The sequence below is a fragment of the Salvelinus sp. IW2-2015 genome, unplaced genomic scaffold (assembly GCF_002910315.2).
Source record: "Salvelinus sp. IW2-2015 unplaced genomic scaffold, ASM291031v2 Un_scaffold963, whole genome shotgun sequence".
Taxonomy (NCBI): domain Eukaryota; kingdom Metazoa; phylum Chordata; class Actinopteri; order Salmoniformes; family Salmonidae; genus Salvelinus; species Salvelinus sp. IW2-2015.
Window position 1 is genome coordinate 367,687 of NW_019942666.1, and position 21,975 is coordinate 389,661.

Consider the following 21,975-nt stretch of genomic DNA (forward strand, 5'->3'; position numbering starts at 1 on the left):
CTTAGAAAGAGTGGAGAAGGAGAAAGAGAGAAGAGAGAGAGAGACGGATGGAAGACCAGAGGAGAAAGAGAGAGGAGAGAGAGAGAGAATGGAGAGAGAGAGAGAGAGCAGGGGACGAAAAAAAAAAAAAAAAAAAGGAAACGGGGAAACAGAGAAGAGAGAGAGAGACGATGGAAGACAGAGGGAGAAAAAGAAGATCGATAGAAATAAAAGATAGAGAAGACTGGGGACGGGAAACGAGAGAAACAGAGAGAGAGAGGGGATGGAGAGACAGAGGGAGAAAAGAGAAAAGAAGCGACAGTACAATCTCACGTCTCTCTGTCAGTTTATCCATTTACTCCGTAAGCCTCCGTAACTCTTTACATTGCACACATCCATAACCTCGTCTCAATTCTCTATTTACTGTAGACACCTTGTGTAAACGTTATCAACTTAAGCAACAGTATATGGCTAAATATACAACAGTTACAGTAGAAGGCATCCCTCTATTACCGGATATATAGCGGATAGCACACTGCAGCCATGAAGATTGGATAACAGAACGATTATGACAGGACGATTGGATAACTCTCAGAGGCAGTTAGTGTGGTCTGACTAGAGGGAGAGATGACGGGACAGGATACTGATGGAAGAAACAGCAGCATGAAACTAAGACYGACCYTGCTCATTATGTCTCTAGGAATAGACCGTGTTCCTAAAACAACGTCATGAAAGGGTTTAACCAGAGGCTGCATAAAGGGCTGACTACTCCATGGTGTGTGTGTGTGTGTGTGTGTGTGTTTGTCTTTTATGTGTGTGCATTTGTCATGATTCCAACGACTGCAGCAGGCATTCTTCAACCCTCACACTCTCCATCTGTCCTCAATTTGAGCGCTGTTACACTATGTGGCAACACAAGATAAACCTTGGGACAAAAGTAAGCTAAAGAATAAACTGAAGAGTAAACTTAACTTACCTTAAAGAAGCTTCCTCTCCTGTCCGTATGACAGTCTGGTCTGGGCAGCGTAGCAGACATGCTTAGGTCTGAGTCTGTGAGTCCGTCTGAGTCCTGCACTCTCAGAGAAAATGGTACGGTTAGGGTACAGTATTTTTCCCTGGGGTATGTACCTTTAGAGGTACACATATGAGCTCACATGGCACTGTTCGGTACCTTTTAAGGTACATGTGTGGATAATCTAGTATAATGGTACCTTTTAGGGTACATGTGTGGATAATCTAGTATAATGGTTCATTTTAGGGTACATGTGTGGATAATGTAGTATACATGGTACTTTAGGGTACATGTGTGGATAATCTAGTATAATGGTACCTTTTAGGGTACATGTGTGGATAATCTAGTATAATGTACCTTTTAGGGTAAATGTGCGATAATCTAGTATAATGGTACCTTTTAGGGTACATGTGGGAGATAATCTAGTTAATATGGTACCTTTAGGGTAAATGTGTGGATAATCTAGTATAATGGTACCTTTTAGGGTACATGTGTGGATAATCTAGTATAATGGTACCTTTTAGGGTACATGTGCGGATAATCTAGTATAATGGTACCATTTAGGGTACATGTGTGGATAATATAGTATAATGGTACATTTTTATACAATCATCAGAGGTATGGCTTAGTGGGGGCGTGGCTTTCAGTTAGTTATTTTTGGCCACCCGTGATTTTGAAACGTTGTACCAGTTTAAGTGGTCTGTGGTTATGTTAGTTCAAGTGTGAGCATGTCCGCTGCCAGTTCTGAAGTCTTTATAAAGGCAACATGAACGCATGTGACAATAAAGAGCTGTAATTAATATTGTAGCAACCTTAACCAAACACTGAGCGACCTTGTCAATAGGTCCCTCTTGGCGTACTGGTTAAGGTGTTGGCTTGGCAGTTGCTGGACGCAGGTTTGAATCCCGGTCGGCACAGCCCACCAAATTCGCTAAATTGGTGTCAAAAGTGGGATGGCGGAGAGGCGTGTACACATGAGGGCCTTGGTATAGAGAAGTGGTACATTTTTGCCACTTAAAAGGAACAAACGGCTTTGTCACTGTGGTGGTACCCTAAAAAGGCAGATTTCTATATTTTGTCTCTTTTAAGATGCAAGACTACAATTACATACCTACAAATAATGGAACAGTGGACATACCTTACAGGGTACCACTACAGTGACAAGCGTTTGTACACTTTAAGTACAATTCAGTACTTTTTTTCTGAGAGTGTATATGGAGTCAAGCACGAACACATACAGTTGGTGGTGGGYCTGATGGAAATTCAGTTTCTGGCCACATTAAGAGAGCAGACAGGGAATTGTTGTTGTTGTTCTTCTTATAGGRTCTACCAGGACAGTATGAAACTCTCTCTGTCTCTCTAATGTAATATCATCACCTACATCCCCTCGTCTTATCTCGTCCCTTTCTCTCTCGTCTTTGTACTCTCTCTAACAAGAGTAAGCTTAACTTACCTTAAAGAAGCTCCAGCTCCTGTCCATATGACAGTCTGGTCTGGGCAGCGTAGAGTGCAGTGTAGATGGCAGCGTAGATGGCAGCGTAGCAGCCATGCTTAGGTCTAGACGTCTGTGTTTAGGTCTAGACGTCTGTGTTTAGGTCTAGACGTCTGTGTTTAGGTCTAGACGTCTGTGTTGACGTCGGCCGGAGTCCTATGGGGTCAAACAAACAGACAGACAGATTAGCTGTGGTGAGACTGGATAAAATTCCATCTATGGCCACAGCAAGTCAACAAATTGCAGAGGCTAGTAGGATAGTATCAAACTCCTTCCCTCMCTCTGTCCCTCTAGCTAGCTTCTTTCCCATGTCCTTTCATTTAATCTATTTTCCAGCAATTACAGCCATGGTTCCAACATTGTTATTCCTCTCCTTTTTCCCATAGTAAGTTAATACAGGCTGTTTGGCCTGTTTCAGTCTTCCAGTGAACCTRGATYTACSCTTGATGTTACAATAACTTTTAATTTCCTCTCCCATAGACCAAACAAGGGCYTTCATCAACAATTTTATCTGCGCAGGTTAGCGTTTTGTCATGAATATTCTTCTGGGGGCAGCTCTGCAGAATGGTCAATCGCTGGCACAGCTATAAAGTCATAAAGTCTGATTTTAAACCTAACCCTAACCTTAACCCTGCACTTAACCACACTGGGTAAAGCCATTTGAATTCAATCACTTTTTGACAGCATTCCTTTTGATTTAAACTAAACATTGCATGTCATTTTGTTTTACCTCAATTTTCAAAATATTTGTAAACTCTGATTTTTCGTATTCGCATATGGTGTAGCTTAGAACATATTTTACACCATCTGGGGCTTTTGTGTTGTGCCTGCCATCAGTTGAGACACAACATGCTCTTGAATACAGGGACGGTGTCATATTTTGGCTGATAAATGTATTAAAATGGGATTCAAATAAAAATGTTATCTTTCCAACCCTGATGAAGACAGCTTGCCTGTCGAACGTTGGACATTACATTTTTTTGCATCTGAGCTCTTAGAGTYTGCGGCTCTCCTTTATTTTCATGTTTTCCACTCCGCTAGCCAGCACCTCGCCTAAATAGGTGTGCGTTTCTTTTTCCTCTAGATCTTTCAAATAGTACCACAAAGATGGTTGGAGGTACACARATCAGAGAATGTTGTCTAGAAAGGGAATATCTGTTATTATTATCATACTGTAAACCTTCCATAGGWAACCTATTCAAATCATAGAAATATAGACAATAGAATTGATATGACTATATTAGTTGACATTTGACAGTGGGTATTTGACACTGGTCATCTTTGTGGTAGTAATTAGTAACTCAATCATCAAGTTTGCAGACGACACAACAGTAGTGGGCTTTATTAACAACAATGACAAGACAGCCTAAAGGGAGGAGGTGAGGGCTCTCGGAGTGTGGTGTCAGGAAAACAACCTCTCACTCAACGTCAACAAAACAAAGGAGATGATCGTGGACTTCAGGAAACAGCAGATGGAGCACCCCCCCCTATCCACATCAAAGGGACAGCAGTGGAGAAGGTGGACAGTTTTAAGTTCCTTGGCGTACACATCATAGACAAACTGAAATGGTCCACCCACATAGACAGTGTGATGAAGGTGCAACAGCGCTGTCTTGTCAACCAAAACCCTGACAAACTTTTACAGATGTACAATCGGGAGCATCCTGTCGTGCTGTATCACAGCCTGGTACGGCAACTACACCTCCCTCAACCACAAGGCTCTCCAGAGGGTGGTGCGGTCTGCATAACGCATTACCGGGGGCAAACTACCTGCCCTCCATGACGGCTACAACATCTGATGTCACAGGAAGTCCAAAAAGATCATCAAGGACATCAACCACCCGAGCCACTGCCTGTTCACACTGCTACCATCCAGAAGGCGAGGTCACTACAGGTGCATCAAACCTGGAATACTGAAAAACGGCTTCTATCGCAAGGCCATAAGACTGCTAAATAGCAATCACTAACTCAGAAAGGCTGCGGCCTACTTTGAGACCCAATCACTGGCCACTTTAATAAATGGATCATTAGTCACTTTAAACAATGCCACTTTAAATAATGCCACTTTAATAATGTTTACATATCTTACATTACTCATATCACATGTATATACTGTATTTTGTATTTCTATTTCTACTTTACACATTCTTCCACTGCAAATCTACCCTTCCAGTGTTTTACTTATATTGTATTTACCTCGCCACCATGGCCTTTTTTGCCTTTACCTCCCTTATCTCACCTCATTTGCTCACATTGTATATAGACTTATTTTTCTACTGTATTATTGACTGTATGTTTGTTTTACTCCATGTGTAACTCTGTGTTGTTGTACGTGTCCAACTGCTTTGCTTTATCTTGGCCAGGTCGCAGTTGTAAATGAGAACTTGTTCTCAACTTGCCTACCTGGTTAAATAAAGGTGAAATAAAAAATAAAAAAATTAAAATTATACCATCTATTGCATCTTGCCTATGCTGTTCGGCCATCGGTCATCCATATACTTATATGTACATATTCTCATTCACCCCTTTAGATGTGTGTGTATTAGGTTGTTGTTCTGGAATTGTTAGTTGACTTGTTAGAAATTACTGCACTGTCGGAACTAGAAGCACAAGCATTTCGCTACACTCGTATTAACATCTGCTAACCATGTGTATGTGACAAATAACATTTGATTTGATTTGAATTAGAAGTTCAAATGTCAATTAAATGTACATTTCAATGGTGTACCAGCTAAATTGCAGTGGTCTGAAGGGATAGGTCCATTCTATGAAATATATTTCTATGATTGAAATGACATCAATGATCATGACACCCATGGTCTATGATTTAAATTATATAAATCTCAACCGAAACTTTCTGAGCACTTCCACAATGGGCAAATGTGTATGGAAGGTTTCGTTCAAATGAAAAGGGGTGCTGTCAAAAAGTGATTGAATTCAAATGGATGTACCCCACTGCTAACCTTAATGCTTAACCCTAATCTAAAATTAAAACCAAAAYGCTAATTTTAGATTTTTAAAAAATATAGCCAATTTTGACATTGCAGCTGTCCCATCTAGTGGGAAAACCCCAGTTCTGCCTCCAGGATAAAATTCTTCCCAATAAATGTCAACCTGCGTTATCCCCAGACATGCTCACACCTAGGGCTGCAAGACACTATTCTTCTGTGTGCTTGTCTGTGTGTTTGTTTATGTGCGAGAATGAAAGTGTGTATGTGTATGCACAAAATGTGTATGCATAGTTGAGGGGTGTTATTGGAGGCTGTAGATGAAAGGGGACAGTTGTGCATCCCTCTCTCTCTCTCCTCTCTCCCCCTCTCTCTCTCCATTCCAGGCTGAAGCCATTAGCAGGACCCCTGCCCTCTCTCCTGTCTCTTCCCTCTCCTCCCTCTCCTCCCTCTCTGGCAGCAGTTCAGTGAGATGTTCTATTCACTTTCATCTCCAACAGGAAGGAAGTGATCCCCCAGAAAAGAGAATAAAAGAAACAGAGGAGAGCAATGGAACGGCCTAGTTTCCTGTCAGATAGCGCAGTACTGGCAGGAGMCTCTGTGCTAAGACATTCTCAGCCGGAGTTAGGCAGAATTAATAGGGAACTTATTCATCAGTTCAGCACGGTGTTGTGTGCAGGGTAACGGAGGCTTTTAAGTGTGTCATCATCGTTCAACATTCCACCGCGTTCCCCCATTCCAAACAGAAACCACGTCTTCTATTTGTTCTCGAATGAGCCTCCCACACTAGAATACAGAGATTATTGCTACCATTGTGAAAGACTCTAAAGAAACCTGACCATGAAGTGAAAGGCGCTTTCAGTCCATCCCGATCCCCAGCTGGTCCGTCTGTCTGTGGCTGGAAGCCTGTCGTTGTACAGGCCCGCTGTTTCCTGACTGGCTCCCAGAGACATTGGGGTTATCTCCAGTTCTGCATGGCTGTTTTATTTAGGCTGGGGAACACAGTGATAACGGAGGAACACATGCTCCTTCACCCTGCCAGGTCATTGTCAAGGGACTTTCTCGGGAAATGGCTCTGTAAATCCAACCATGGTGCGTTGTAAAACCCAACTGGGAAAACGTTGTAACCGTAAGGTCCACCTGTTGTCTTGTCAGCAGAAAGGGGATTGGGAACGAAGTCTTCTGACCTCAACGGGACGACCTGGTTTAATAAATGTACAATAAAAATATAGCCTGTCTTTAAAAAGGGGGAAGTCTGGTTTGACACGAGAGCCGTCGACTAGCAGAGAAAATTAAAACAAAACATCAACTAAGTACCTGCTGCAGAGGACATTTCCCGGACAGCACTCCTTACTGTTCTGACTGTGTCTCTAACAAATGTCTGCACCACATATCCCTTTTCCCTGTTCTGGGAACAGTCTGATTTGATGAAGATTCTAGTTCCTATAGCAACTCTCATATCCTCTGATGTGTGTTCCTACAGTCTAATAACTCAGTGGCGCTGCTGTGTGTAGGCTACTATGTACGCATACCTCTCATTGAAATGAATGGAATCTACCTATCTGGGGTTAACACTCTGTCACAAACCATAACATGAGACACACATTGCATGCTGGGTATTGGGATTAACAGGAAGACAGTCCCGGAGCCGTGCGGAGTACAGTGGCAGATCAGCTCAGGCAGAATGAACTGTGGAAATGTCATTCTGTTCACTCCACTGGTTCAGTTTGGTAGAGACTAGACGAGCGTGTAGACAAACAAGACCATAGGGATGGGGGAGAAATCGATACAGTAGAGTATCACAATATTATTTTGACTATATTATAACGATTCTATGACTACAAGAATCGATTCTCAAAAAAAAAAAGGTAGTTAACATTAGCTAGCACTAGTCAGCTGTACCTGCACCACCATTTTGGTATTTCTCCTCCTATAGCTTGGCCACAATATATATATTTTTTAAATGGTGAGCCAACATGTCTTCAGCACGTTTATTTCCATGGCTGATCAGAACACGTTTTTATCATGGCTCCCTCTTGTCCGTCTATAGCAGACATATAGTGTGGTGAGCAATATGTTTGGACCAACGAATCGCAATATTGAATCGCAATACATATAGAATCGTGATCAATCGTGATACATATAGAATCGCAACACATATCGCATTGGCACCTACGCATCGTGATAATATCTCATGGTGAGGTCCTTGGCAACACCCAGCTCTAGAAGAGAAAGCTTCACCACATCAGAAGTGTTAATAACAGAGATATACTTTCATCTGGAGCACAGTAATAACAGAGATATACTTTCATCTGTCGAGCACAGTAATAACAGAGATATACTTTCATCTGGAGCACAGTAATAAACAGAGATATACTTTCATCTTGGAGCACAGTAATAACAGAGATATACTTTCATCTGGAGCACAGTAATAACAGAGATATACTTTCATCTGGAGCACAGTAATAACAGAGATATACTTTCATCTGGAGCACAGTAATAACAGAATATACTTTCATCTTGAGCACAGTAATAACAGAGATATACTTTCATCTGGAGCACAGTAATAACAGAGATATACTTTCATCTGAGCACAGTAAAATAAAACAGAGAGAATCCACGGTGATGGAAACCTATTAGACTATTGCCCTTTTTAACTGTATCCAACGCAAGAATGTTTGACATCCAGTTCAGACGACGAAGCATTTCAAAGTGATGCAAAGCTTATCCATATCATAGTCCATTCAAAGAGAGAGGATATTTCACACACAAATCAGAGGAATGTTGTTATTGGCCGTGTGTTGGGCTGGTGTGTAGAGATGACACGTGATGTGTGTGCAGTGCTGTGTGCGCCTCACGCTGCACAGACTAACAAAGACCCATCTGAGTGAGTTACTCCACACAGGAACACAGACAGGCCCCTGGCACTGCAATCCAGCAACACAGAGACACCGGCCACCAGACGGACCAACTCTACTCTGTAGTTGTGGTGTGTTCTCGGTCACCTATCTACAAAATAGAATGAGATGTGTAGTTGGTGCTGTGCTGTGTGTGTGTGTGTGTGTGTGTGTGTGTGTGTGTGTGTGTGTGTGTGTGTGTGTGTGTGGTGGTGTGTGTGTGTGTGTGTGTGTGGTGTGCAGCAGAGCACATGGTTTAACATGATCACAAAGGGATTGGCATGACACAACGTTGCCAACATCTGCCAATCGCTACACTAATTTAAAGAACATTTTCCACTTCCTCTATCATTGCCAGCCCGAGACTTTATGGGAGAAACAACTTTTATTAGAGAGCCAACCCAGACAGCCTGAATAGCACAAAGTAATGTCCTATTGGGTGCCTAACAACAGCACAGCAGAAAGTAAACTCAACAGAAACAGACAGAAAACAATCAGTCCTCACACCCAACCATTCTGTTAAGGTCTAGACTCAATCTGGTTGTCACTCTCAAGACACTTCTGTGGTTGCATGGGGACCTGTTGAAGGCTATCACCTTCAACTTTATAACAGCATACACTGCGCGCACTGAACGCACCGAATATGCACACACACACACACAGCACACACACAACACACACACACACACAAACACACACACAACACACACACACAACCACACACACACACCACCACACACACAAGACACACAACACAATCACAACAACAACCACACACACACCACACACTACCACACACAACAACACAAGAGAGGCTATTAAAGTACAAACGACACTGCTTAAAACTGCGTGTGTCCTTACCCGAGTCGCCCATCATACTGCCTGAGTGAAATCCTGCGTGAAATGACACCACTTGTGCAGTGGTCCCGCTGTAATAACAGATAAAGAGGGGTAGCAGGCAGCTGGATAAACACACAGACAGCAACCCTGGAACACTGACAGAACACAGCTCCCATGTGGGGGGGGTCCTGTTACTGCTCAGACCATAGGCAACCTTAGCGTAGGGAGTGTGTGTGACTGCGTGCATGTGTATTTAAGAGAGAGAGGGGGAGAGAGACAGAGATCAGTTATTTACTTAAGGCATGCTTGTCTGCAGCTTGAAGAGGATTCCTCAGCTGCAGAGGTACAGTTACAGTAGTTTAATCAGAGCTGGCCCCATAGCAGAGACTGACAGGAAGAACTTTCCGGACCATCCTGTTTACATATGGCGAGATAGCTTTTCTGTTCTGTATGTGGGTCTGGTTAAGGAGGAGTTGATGCAGGACCAGATGAACCAAGCGGCCCATAGCCTGGTCCCAGATCTGTACAGACTCTTTAGTGTTACAATGAACATAGGTCGACAAGACAGCTCAAACAGATCTGGGATCAGGCTAAGTGACCCATATGTTTGGTGCTGAAACATTAGCGTGCAATTAAAGGGAGATCTGGGAAATGTCAGAGCTGTCTGAGACATACAGTYAAGATAACCTTTCCCCTTCTTCTCCTCCTATTTTATTCATCCTCTGCCAGATTCTTCAAGAACCTTCAAGGCCTTAGTCACAGATAATAAATTCCCCCTCTGTCCACCCAGATGACAAAGCACTGAAGTGCAACGGCCTCTTGTTGCTGTGAGAGCAAGAGAGAGAAATATCAACAAAGAGAGGTGGAACAGGGCAGATTCAGAGAGAGAAGGAACATCACAGGTAGTGTTKAATAGGCTACACTGTAGAAAAYAAAATTGCAACGGAAAACTAAAATATGTGTCCTGATTGGAAAAAMTCAGCTAGTACCTCCCAATTTCACAACATGTTCTCCCTACTGAACATGGCCCAGGAGTAARACTGGATAGGGTGAGAGACCTGGAGGCAACAGAGCGGAATGAGATTCACARTAGAGTCACAGGTTCCTAGTTGATGCCCTATAAGTCCCCAAGCTCTGTTGGTTACGTAATATAACTAACTGTAGTCCTAAGAAAAAGCTTGAGGCCCTACATGGCTTGAAYGTTCACACCTTACGAACTYTYAAGACTTAGCCCAATAGAACCTTTACGTGCAGTTATGACAAGCACGAACCACCTAAAACACAGACTGTACTTTGGGAAAGAAGGGAAAGATGAAACACAGACACTGAAGCTAAACAACAGATACTGTAGCTACAGAGCATTCCATTGCTTTGTAATGGAGAGAGAACAACGAAGGGAGAGACAAAGACGAAAAGAAAGAGATACTTGAGGAGGTTCCATAAACTATCCAGACAATCTAGCTCGAAGAATGATGACTTTGGCCTGATAGGGGATGGAAGAAGAACCTGGCACTATTTAAAGGTAGTTTAAAAAAAAACACTTTAGTCTTCCAAGGAAAGAAACAAGTGTCGTTAAGCGGCAGACGTCGTCACTCTGTTGTGCCGGCCAACTTTCTGCTTGAAGGAGACACACGTGGTGGGTTTAGACGACCGCAGAACACGCGTTGAGTTACGTGAAGGCAGCTGAGACGTTCGCTAGCTAAGATCCCTTTTTCCTTTAGATCATAACGAATCCCATTATATGGYCAGATCCTAGATTATACGGACAGATCCTAGATCAGCGTMCCTACTCTGAGATGCTTTGTAGACCCATATTACTCTCAGAGGGGTATGRAGTGACTGAGCATAGGAGCTTATAAAGAGTCATGAACTAGTGTTGTCATGATACCAGTATCACCATACGACGACACCGGATTTTCCTTGGCAGAAAAAAAAACACGAAGAACAATCAACTCGATGGTCCTTTAAAACCTACTTTTGTAAAATATTYTGTGCTATAGCTCGGGAAAGAAACAAATATGACTCTGGGTGACAACATAAAGCTGTTTGATTCCAACATGAGGACTGTTCTCCTCAGGAAATGTACTCCGCTTCATGTTTTGTTTCCTTTGCGTCCTTACTTCCTAGTATCGCGATATTGGTATCGTGGCAACACTATAATCAACATTGCATAGCAGTACATAGCCCACCAAGTAGGCATGTTGCTTGTTATAGTAGTAGTTGTTTACAGTGACTAGAAGGATAAACTTTGTAATTCCAATGACCAGCATTAACAGAGGTCTCTGGAGAAACACATGGAGAGAATACAAGCTCAAAATAAACACAGCCACCTCAACTTAATCTGTTGTTACAGCAAGCACCAGGCACCGCCACCACCGCCCTATCAAAACTTACTTTCCACTCTGTGATTTCTGCTCTATGGTCAACACCAAGCGGAAAAGTTGGGAGTTATTTTAGCACATTCTGAATTGAGTCACATGACTCAAAGCACTGGGCAACTCCCCACTAAACGAGAACCAGAAATAAGGGTGAAGACCGAGGATGTAGTTCTCCACTTAGAAGAATTATGTGTAATGTCTCTCTCTCTCTTCAGATGTCTTAGCCACTGGTGTTAGGATTTATGTTTATGCATAATAGCCTGTTAGGGGAACCCCAACACTGGGAAGCAGAGATTGGGAGACCAGGAAGGATGGGGCGGAGGGAGAGAGAGATGGGGGGAGGGAGAGGAAAGAGAGATGGATAAAGACGAAAYGAGGGAGCAAGGCCAAGAAACCAAGAGGGATGTTGGTTACAAATGGCGACTCCACCCAAACCCTTCCACTAGGCCTCAAACTGAACCCACCAGCACTATGTGGTGTTGAAAGGAAACCAAAGTAGGCCATAATATATAGTATTATGTGGGGAGAGTAGTTCAGGGTCAGCTGAGCACTCCAATACTCTCTCTGTCGGGCAGATTCTGAATTCCAATMACTTTAGTTCCCCTTGAAAATMAAGGAAAAAGTATTCAAAAACTCCAGTTTTGGGAATCTACAGTAGTGTCCCAGCCCTTGTCCCAACAGGAGGTATTTTTCCTCTTGCCAGGCCGTCATTGTAAATAAGAATGTGTTCTTAATTGAGTTGCCTGGTTAAATACACGTTAAATAAAAGTTATAAAGTTATGTAGGCCACAGTGAGATTTAATATGAATTTAAAACTGGCAGGGTAATAAATCCTAAATATACAGTTACAGAATCATTTCCTCAAGCCATAATTGGAAGACCAGTGATATTGAAGATGTTTGAACCTAGACAGAAAGTGTGTGTGTGTGTGTGTGTGTGTGTGTGTGTGTGTGTGTTTCTATGCCGTGCAGGAGTAACGCCACCGGTACAGTCTGGTCCTGTGAAAGCGTTCAGTGGGATATGTCTTTGGGGAACAAAACGGTGCAATCCTCACGGCTGTAACTTGAGTGCCTGCTTCCTGATGACATCACCCACTCCAAAACCATGGATATTCCAGTGTCGCCTCAGAAGGCAGAGAAATGTGTCTAGACCGCATTTGCAACCTCTGACTTAGCCAATGCTCTAGTTCAGGGGTTCTCAAACTGAGATCCAGGGACCCCCGGTGGTCCGCAACAGGGCGCCAGGGGTCAGTAGAAATAATATATATATATATATAGTAGGGCTGMCCCCGAATAAAATAAATCTTGGATGGATGTAAAAACAGACTTTGTTAACTTGCTGTTTGAGGCGCAGAGTTTATATAGCCATTATATACAGTATATTAGGGCTGACCCCATTTAGTCGACTGGTCGATTGGTTGATAGGCTGTTGGTCGACCGAGAGTTGTGAGTTAAGACAATTAGAAATACTATCAGATCCCCAAATGGGAACATTTATAAGTCTAATTTTGTGCGCAGGCCAGGTAGCCTAGGCCTACTTCTATATGCGTAATCAGGTGCACGTCCTTACTCAATATTGACAGGAGTATTCCAAACAAAAGACAATTAATAAATTGACAAATCGTAAATGGAATGAAATAAACCCCCCCAAAATTCTCACAAGTGTAGCCTAGGTTGTGTGCTCTGCAAACAACGTGTCCACTCCTACAATGACAACGGTAAGACAGTAATAATTATATATTGAATGCATGAACAGAAATTACCGTAACCAAACACACATTGTAGATGATAAATGTTGGTAATTAATTGTAAATGTACTACTGGTGATACTGGTGTGACATCCCCGCTGCCTCCACAATGGATTAGTCCACTCAGACAGGTTCAAATCAGACAGGTGTCTTGTGTGCAATACATTTTTTGTACATATTTGCCAACTGCTGGACTATTTTTTTTTTTTTTTTTACCTATTTTTTTTTTACTAAATTAAATAATGGTTTTATTATACCTACAGAACAAGTTGGGTTAAAATTTGATCAATTTTTCTTTCTTTCCTATCCTGTATTTCCTATATTTTTCCATCAATATGCAAATAGCCTTTGCACCTGCCTGTCTTCCTCTGCACCAGTGATAGTCACTGCGAAGCTTGAGAGCTGCATGTGGCTCTCAGGAACTTAATTGGCGGCTCACAAAAAATATGATTTATTTAGTAGGGGGTCCACGCCCAGCGGCTCATCATATTTGAAGGGCCTTCGTACACTACAGTAGCCGGCCCTGTTTGGGTCAGGGCGCTAGAGGTTTACGTAGCAGGTATGCATAGGCTGTTAAGAGCCTGTATACATCCTAGACATGCAGCTTTCAGACTGTATACCTACATGTGTAACTACTCTGTCACACATCAAGGTTCTGGTGCACAAAACAAGTCTACAGTCCAACATCCACAAACACCTGTTGGACCAACAGTTATCAGACTTAAGTCTCAGTCTCAAGGTAGTTTATACAGTAGAAAACAAAGACTCCTGGCTCCTAAAATAACCTTCCATGCTCCCCTCCAAAGGAAAAAAAAACACCTGGAACGAGATACAGACAGTATCTGGCTTAACTTACAATGAGGACATGGTCTGGGCCTGGCTATGGGAAACAAGGGACTACTACCATATTAACAAAATCAAGCCATGGTCAAAACCTGTTGTCCAGTTGTAAAAAAATAAAATCCTATCTGCTGATTCATATCCTCGTAACCCACCAGCCGCCAAAAATCTCTCTCCCTTGAACTTTAACCAGGAAAAAATATCTAAAAATGATTATTGACAAACATGTGGTAACAATTGCTGGCCAACAGGAGATGCAGGAGATGCAGTCGATTGTGGTATGTTTTCTGTATGTTCAGCCTCTAGACAGGTCTGTGCCAATGTGTCCTCAATGTTTTCCATGCGCTCTTCTTGGATGGAAAGACGGAAAGTTGAATGGACGAGCTATGGGAAGAAAGCCCACTATCGCTTCACAGAGTAGCAAGGGGAGATAGATAGAGAGAGAGAGAGAGAGAGAGAGAGAGAGAGAGAGAGAGAGAGAGAGAGAGAGAGAGAGAGAGAGAGAAAGAGCACAACTGCCTCCATACTTTTACTTGAGGATATGATAGTGATATATGATGATATGTTTGTATAGGGGCAAGTACTGACAAAGTCTGAACACATCAAACTGAACCAGGTCAGGTCAAACGCGGTCAGAGTAGCTACACCTCTGAACATGACCGTAGCAGGCTAATAAATGGTCTGAAATCCCCTTTTGATGTCTGTTCCAGACATATTCCTGCTTCTTTTGAACTTGTTCCAAATCTCTTGGACAAACAAGTAGCATACCCCTGAATGACTAAGGTTGGCTAAGTGTACTGTACTCAGAAGTGGAGTTAAGTCTATAGATAAGACCTAGTCAAATACAGCACATTGGACAGGAGGAATTCTTATTTGTGCCAGGAGAAATTGGTGCAAGTGTTATTACTCTTAGACTGGAAAAGCATTAGACTAAGAGATGTGTTACTGCTTGATGTGTACAAATGCATGAATCTACATTATGCATCCCTTTGGACTTTCCAAGTAAGTCTGACTTGATACTACAGGCCCCTCATAAAAACTCACATCCAGACTTGCATATCACTAAGTGGAAAGGGTTTGTCTATATGGACATTACTTTGTCAGCTATGAGTTACACCCTCATCATTTTAACACTATTTAAAGTGGCAATCAGAAGTTGAAATAATAACAAAGGAGATCCACGTCCCTGTTTCGGTAAAAAGCTGAGGGATGGGGCTGGATAAATGCAATCACTCTCAAATGTATAGACAGAGGTATGGATGCAAGGACTGACCATTCATGATATTAATATTATAGTTTTAACCATTTTTGTTTACTTTTACTTTGTTTACAAACATATATATTTTGGGTTCTGATGTGGTATGACAGCTCATGATGCATTTACAAGTTCTATTCTTCAAGTATCAATGAGTACACATCAGTAATTGAAGTCCAAAATTGGATGTAGCAACAGCTGATTGCCCCTTTAATGTGCATTCTTTTGTTAGACTTTATTCAACCAGAAAGACCAAGCCTCCGATAAACTATACATTTTTAAGTAAACTAAACTCTMTATTTATGACAATATCAAAAGAACAAGTAATCATTCGTTTACAGTTCACATCTCAATTTGCCGTAACGACAATATTGTTAAAACTGCATTAGAAAGAAACRAATYTTTGTAAACACTGAAGGATAAAGAAGGCGTAAAGTGCTTACCTAAAGACAAAGTCCAGTCTTCTTGTGGCAGACACCACACAATTCCAAGTGGTCTATGCGTGGTGCAACGCGAACTCATKAAGTTTTACTTTTGTTTCATATAGTTTTGCATCATATTGTATAGTTTCATTCTTTTGAAGTTTCATTCTTGCCAAAACGTCTCCATTGCACGACTCCAGTTCAGTTCTGTACACCTCGCGCAGGCTCAACCCTCTCCCGGCAAAACACTGCAGCGCGAGTGCTAACCTCTAGYTCACATGACCAGTTCTGGAATGCGCTGATGGGGATSTTGGACGAKTATTTCACAGACCTACTATTTATTGTTCATGTACTGTAGGCCTATAAACATACACTTATTCCACAGTTGTTTAGATTGATTCATTTTTCAATGTAGTGGGAGATTAGAACATCTGCAGGACATTGGTGTAAAATGCTMAAACAAACACKCCCAAAGACTTTCAATCAAAAGTAGCCTACTGTGCCAAATACATGACAATCACTACAATTTATAACTCATCTAACCTATGTCCATAAACCTTATTCAACCTTTGTCCATATGAATTCCTTCCTTTGGTGTTCTCATCCTGCTGATTTTCCAATGAACACTTGTCAGGTGTAAAAGAGGTCTTCTGAACTCAATGGGGTCTTTCCTGGATAAATAAAGCTTAAATAAAAAAATACATAATCACAACAATAACAATGTAGAAACTATTGTACTGTATGTAAATCTGTTTATTGCAAGAAAGCCCCTGGGAGCCAAATACGACCGAATCCCTCCTAAACACAGAGTACTAAGAGAGGCTACGTTAACCAGAGGCCCTCACGAAAGAACATGAGGATTTACAAACAATTCCAAAGACATGACTGTAAAATGACATTGGTTCTTGTTGAAACCTATTAGGGAAGTAGGCCTACATTCTAGATACTGTATTTTTTTTCAAATAAATATGCTCGTCATAAGTTATTTAACCATGGTTTATGATAGCCTATATTCCCTTTTGYTATGAACAGTATAATAACAGAATCAAAACAGAGCCTTTTGATCATGAAATACCTTAATTCAAATGTACACAGGAAAATAATTTGACGTATTATGAAGAGACATGCAGACTAACACAAAATTCCTCTTCCATTCACTTAAAAGTACCCAACCTGTTTTCTATGTGCCAAAATCAACAATCTTATTGTTTTACTGGCCCTAATTGAAAATGTACAAATACAACACAACACACTGAGTCTGAGGATCATTCGTGTGGCTACAAAGCATCAAAAAGATAGCGGACTGGTCCTCTAATCTGGTAACCATGGTAATCCTTATAAAAGTAAGTCATAGTAGACATTGCCGTTAGCACACCTCCACTTTTGGTTTGAACACATGCTGTGGATACAAAGCACTGATACAAAGTGGCAATACTGTTGTTGACAAAATATGTTACTGCTTTGGCTCCCAATACATTAACACATCCACACTTGTTGTTGGTTTGAGGCCTTAACTGAATACATGAACCTGTATTCACAAAACGTTTCAGAGTATGGGTGCTGATCTAGGATCAGGTGGGTCTGTTAGTTCATAATGAATACGATTATTTGGACAGCTGGGACCTGATCCTAGACTAGCACTTCTACTCTGAGACTCTGTGAATACGGGGCCTGGGATATTACAAGAGTTCAAGAAGCACTGTTTAAAGAATACATGTGAAAGGTTTGCTTGCTAGAAACTGTAGAAACTGACACCGTTATTACTAAGAGATATCAAATCTAATTCAATGGCTCCCAAATGAAACTTACTTGAATGCCCTCTGGTGGCGAAACCAGTCTAGTTAATGTGCCATGTACTGCATCTGCCAAACTGTTCATTTTTACAATATTCAAATGCTGCAATATATACTATATCTGAAATAAGAACTATACAAAACTTATAAATGATAAAGTTCTATATTCTTAAATATAAACAACATAGTCAGATTTCCAGTATTTTGATTATATAATTGGTACACTGAATCTCAATAACATAGAAAGAAGAACATAAAGCATTCCACTTACAACTGGATCCACATTCTTTTCTGATACCGATAGAGCAGACACGATCTGTGAATAAATTAATCCATAAATAAATAAATCATGATTATGTCTGCTCATTAACAAGATTTCCATGGTCCTCCCCCACCCACACCCACAGACACACACACACACACGCACAAAAACATACTTGCACACATGCGTGGTGCAGACACAAACACACACACACACACACACACTTCAATCCAGCTTTAACTCGACAGTGTACTTTCTTACATCACCTACTATTCTAAAAATAATTATTTTCCTTAATTAAGTAGAAATGCTGTACTCGAACGGGGTAGAACATATTCTACTATTGCGTAGAAAGTATTCTACTATTGTACAAGATTCTATAGCCTAAAAGGGTTCTAAAGTTCAGCAGTTACAGTTACATACAACTAGATGCTGTACAACAGAAACATATTATATAACGTATCTCTGTTCAATAAAGTGACGGTGCTGGATTTCCACTCCAGGGATATCCCTTATTTACAATACTTTTGGGGAAATATTAGGGAAATAAAATGTATACGTGTAGTTACAGGTCAAAAGTTTTGGACACAACTACTCATTCAAGGGTGTTTCTTATTCTATTTTCTACATTGTAGAATAATATGTAAGATATCAAAAACTATCAAATAAACATATGGAATCATGTCATAAGGAAAAACATCAAATACTATTTTAGATTCTTCAAAGTAGCCACCCTTGCTTGATGACAGCTTTGCACACCTTGGCATTCTCTCACCAGCTTCATGAGGAATGCTTTTCCAACAGTCTTGAAGGAGTTCCCACATATGCTGAGCACCGTTGTGGCTGCCTTTCCTTCACTCTGCGGTGTCCAACTCATCCCAAACCATCTCAATTGGTTTGAGGCTGGGTGATGTGAGCCAGGTCATCTGATTAGCACTTCATCACACTCCTTCTTAGTCAATAGCCCTTACACAGCCTGGAGGTGGGTTTTCGGTCATTGTCTGTTGAAAAACAAATTATAGTCCCACTAAGCGTAAACCAGATGGGAGGGATCCTGCAGTGTTTGTGTGGTAGCCATGCTGGTTAAGTGTGCCTTGAATTCTAAATAATCACAGACCAGTGTACCAGCAAAGCACCCCCACACCTCCTCCTCCATGGCTTCACGTGGAGACCAATCACATGCGAGATCATCCGTTCACTACTTCTGCGTTCAAAAAGACACGTGGGTTGAACCAAAAATCTCAAATTTGGACTCATCAGCACAAAGGACAGATTCTACCGGTCTGATGTCCATTGCTTGTGTTCTTGTCCCAAGCAAGTCTCTTCTTCTTATTGGTGTCCTTAAGTATGCGTTCTTTGCAGCAATTCGACCATGAAGCCTGATTCATGCAGTCTTCTCTTAACAGTTTATGTTGAGACGTGTCTGTTATTGAACTCTGTGAAGCATTTATTTGGCTGCACATTTCTGAGGCTGGTAACTCTAATGACTTATCCTCTGCAGCAGAGGAACACTCTGGGTCTTCCTTTCCTGTTGCGGGGCCTCATGAGAGCCAGTTTCATCATAAGCGCTTGACGGTTGGTGCGACTGCATGAAGAAACTTTCAAAGTTCTTGACATTTTCCGGATTGACTGACCTCATGTCTTAAATAATGATGGACTGTTGTTTCTCTTTGCTTATTTGAGCTGTTCTTGCCATAATATGACTTGGCTTTACCAAAATAAGGCTATGTCTGCTATACTACTCCTACCTTGTCACAACACAATTGATTGCTCAAACATATTAGGAAGGAAAGCAAATCCACCAATTAACTTTTAACGAGCACACCTGTTTAATTGTAATGCATTCCAATTGAACTACTTCATGAAGCTGGTTGAGAGAATTCCAAAGACTGTGCTAAAGTCTTGTCATGTAAAGCAAAGGCGTGGCTATTTGAAGTTATCTCAATACATAAAATGGATATTTTGATTTTGTGTGATAACACTTTTTTGGTTACTACATGATTCCATATGTGTTATTTCATAGTTTTGATGTCTTCACTATTATTCTACAATGTAGAACATATTAAAAATAAAGAAAAACCCTGGAATGAGCAGCTGTGTCCAAACTTTTGACTGGAACTCTATATCCCACATATATTTGGATATATTTGGAGACGAAATAACTCAAGAGAAACTGTACTGTACATAAATATTTCTTACTGCAAATAGAAGAGATTAATATGAACTCTCCCTGACAGCACAAAGCTAAAGGAATAGACTCGCGATTAGCATGTCATGCTATCTTACACTTTGCGAGAAGAAATGGCTGGCATGAGAGCATCACTGTTTGGTCAAGTCACTACAGTGCACTCAACTGAAACAAAAATATCCTCCTCCTCTTCTTTGATTCTTGCCGCTTCACCGAACGGTTGAAGAACCYGACCAGTCTAAMTGAGAGCGATATGTCAATAAACTTCTCCATGTCAATATTCTCTTCAAATATTTACAGCCAGCACACATGGAATCCTGTCGCGCATCCATCTTAACTTAAAACACCTTAAACAATATGTATAATATTCATATCCAAACATGTACAAAGAGTAAGAAAATAACACAATCCTATTGGCTATCAATCGCCATTAGCCAATCATTTTCTCTTAGTCAGTTAGCAGCTTATACATCGACGTCGATGATAATACAGTTTAGTTTATCCAAACCAATGTCTTCAGTTTACCTGGCAACAGAAAGCTAACAGGAAGCAGTCACTACTACTTCCTGTTCGGTTGACCTTTGACCTCATCATGTTCCTATGGGACTTCCTCTTACGTCTTCTCTTCTCCAGCCAAAACCAGACGAACGCAAATCTCCGTTCATCTTTCGCTTGTATTGCACCAAAGATAAATTAAACAACTATTATTTCAAGATAAAAATCCACTCGAGGGTGGGGCGAGCAGACAGGGAGCAAAGACCTGTGGCAAAGACATCCTCCGGGAGCGAAAGCAGGAGGAAGAGGAGGAGGAAGAGCACGAGGATCAGAGGATCTCGCGGCACATGGGCAGGTTGACGAAGATGAAGACGTTGAACTCGATGAGGACGGAGAAACAGACGAAGACGGCGTACATGAGGAGACAGGTCAGACCCAGTCGACGGTCCAGAGTCCATTTGTTTAAGTGGACGCCCAGCACCTGAGGACAGAGGAAGAGAGGAGGAGGGAAATGAGAGATTAGATTTCATTTTGAGTTAACATTGTACACTACATTTCTGTGTGTTTCATAGATAGACCATAGAGAGTGATAGGTTGTTGGAGGTATTCTAGGTAGGTTACAGGTGAAAACATTAGCACAACACACTGGTTTATAGACAGTTGTTTTAAAATAAAGTTGAAGCTAGTATTGGGGTTAGGCTGATCCGAGTACAGCCTGTACTCACTGTGAGGAACACTGAGGCCAAGAGCAGCGCAACAGAGAAGATCAATCCTCTACTGTTCAGAGAGATCTGAAGAAGACCCAGAAACACATGATCAGCTCTAAGCCTGTCTACAATGTTGGGCAATAGTAAAAATAAAAATAAAAAGAACATGGGTAATAGCAGGAATACTCACAGTTGATCCATAGTCAATGCAGAGGGTCTGTAAAAGCCAGGGCAGGCCAAGGCCCACCAGAATATCAAACACATTGCTGCCAATAGAGTTAGAGATGGCCATGTCTCCCAGACCTAGACAGAAGAGAAACCAAGGCATCTCCCGTTCAGCCCTCTCTCGGCGCCCGCCCTCCTGCCGTTCTCAAGACCGCCGCTCTCCGGAGCCCTGGCAGCTGCAGAGTCTGAGTCTCCTTGGTGATGTGTTGGTTGACCCTGGTCTCACTGGTGTTTGATCACCCTCTGTCTCTGCACACACACACACACACAAAATACTGAGTCAAGAGAGAGAGATAGAGTGTGTGTGTGTGTGTGTGTGTGTGTGTGTGTGTGTGTGTGTGTGTGTGGTGTGTGTGTGTGTGTGTGGTGTGTGTTGTGTGTGTGGTGTGTGTGTGTGTGTTGTGTTGTGTGTGTGTGTAAAGACGTTGTGTGGAGGGTGGGTGTAAAGTGTGCAAAATTCATACAGTACAAGTGTACGTTTGTGTGTGTGTGTGA

The 21,975-nt window shown here is 41.7% G+C and overlaps 1 long non-coding RNA gene and 1 pseudogene across 1 annotated transcript in view; both read right to left on the minus strand.

The window, feature by feature from the left end:
- The window catches only part of LOC139024085 (uncharacterized), a 26,896-nt gene extending 10,861 nt beyond the window's left edge, over window positions 1-16,035 (minus strand). The window contains exons 1-3 of the long non-coding RNA XR_011475311.1: window positions 15,832-16,035; window positions 2,445-2,639; window positions 956-1,048 (exon numbers count right to left, since the gene is read on the minus strand). This is a non-coding gene — a long non-coding RNA (uncharacterized lncRNA). The remainder of the gene's footprint in view (window positions 1-955; window positions 1,049-2,444; window positions 2,640-15,831) is intronic.
- A 4,482-nt stretch (window positions 16,036-20,517) lies between these two features.
- Window positions 20,518-21,975, minus strand: part of LOC112069299 (sodium/potassium/calcium exchanger 3-like) — a 25,096-nt pseudogene continuing 23,638 nt past the window's right edge.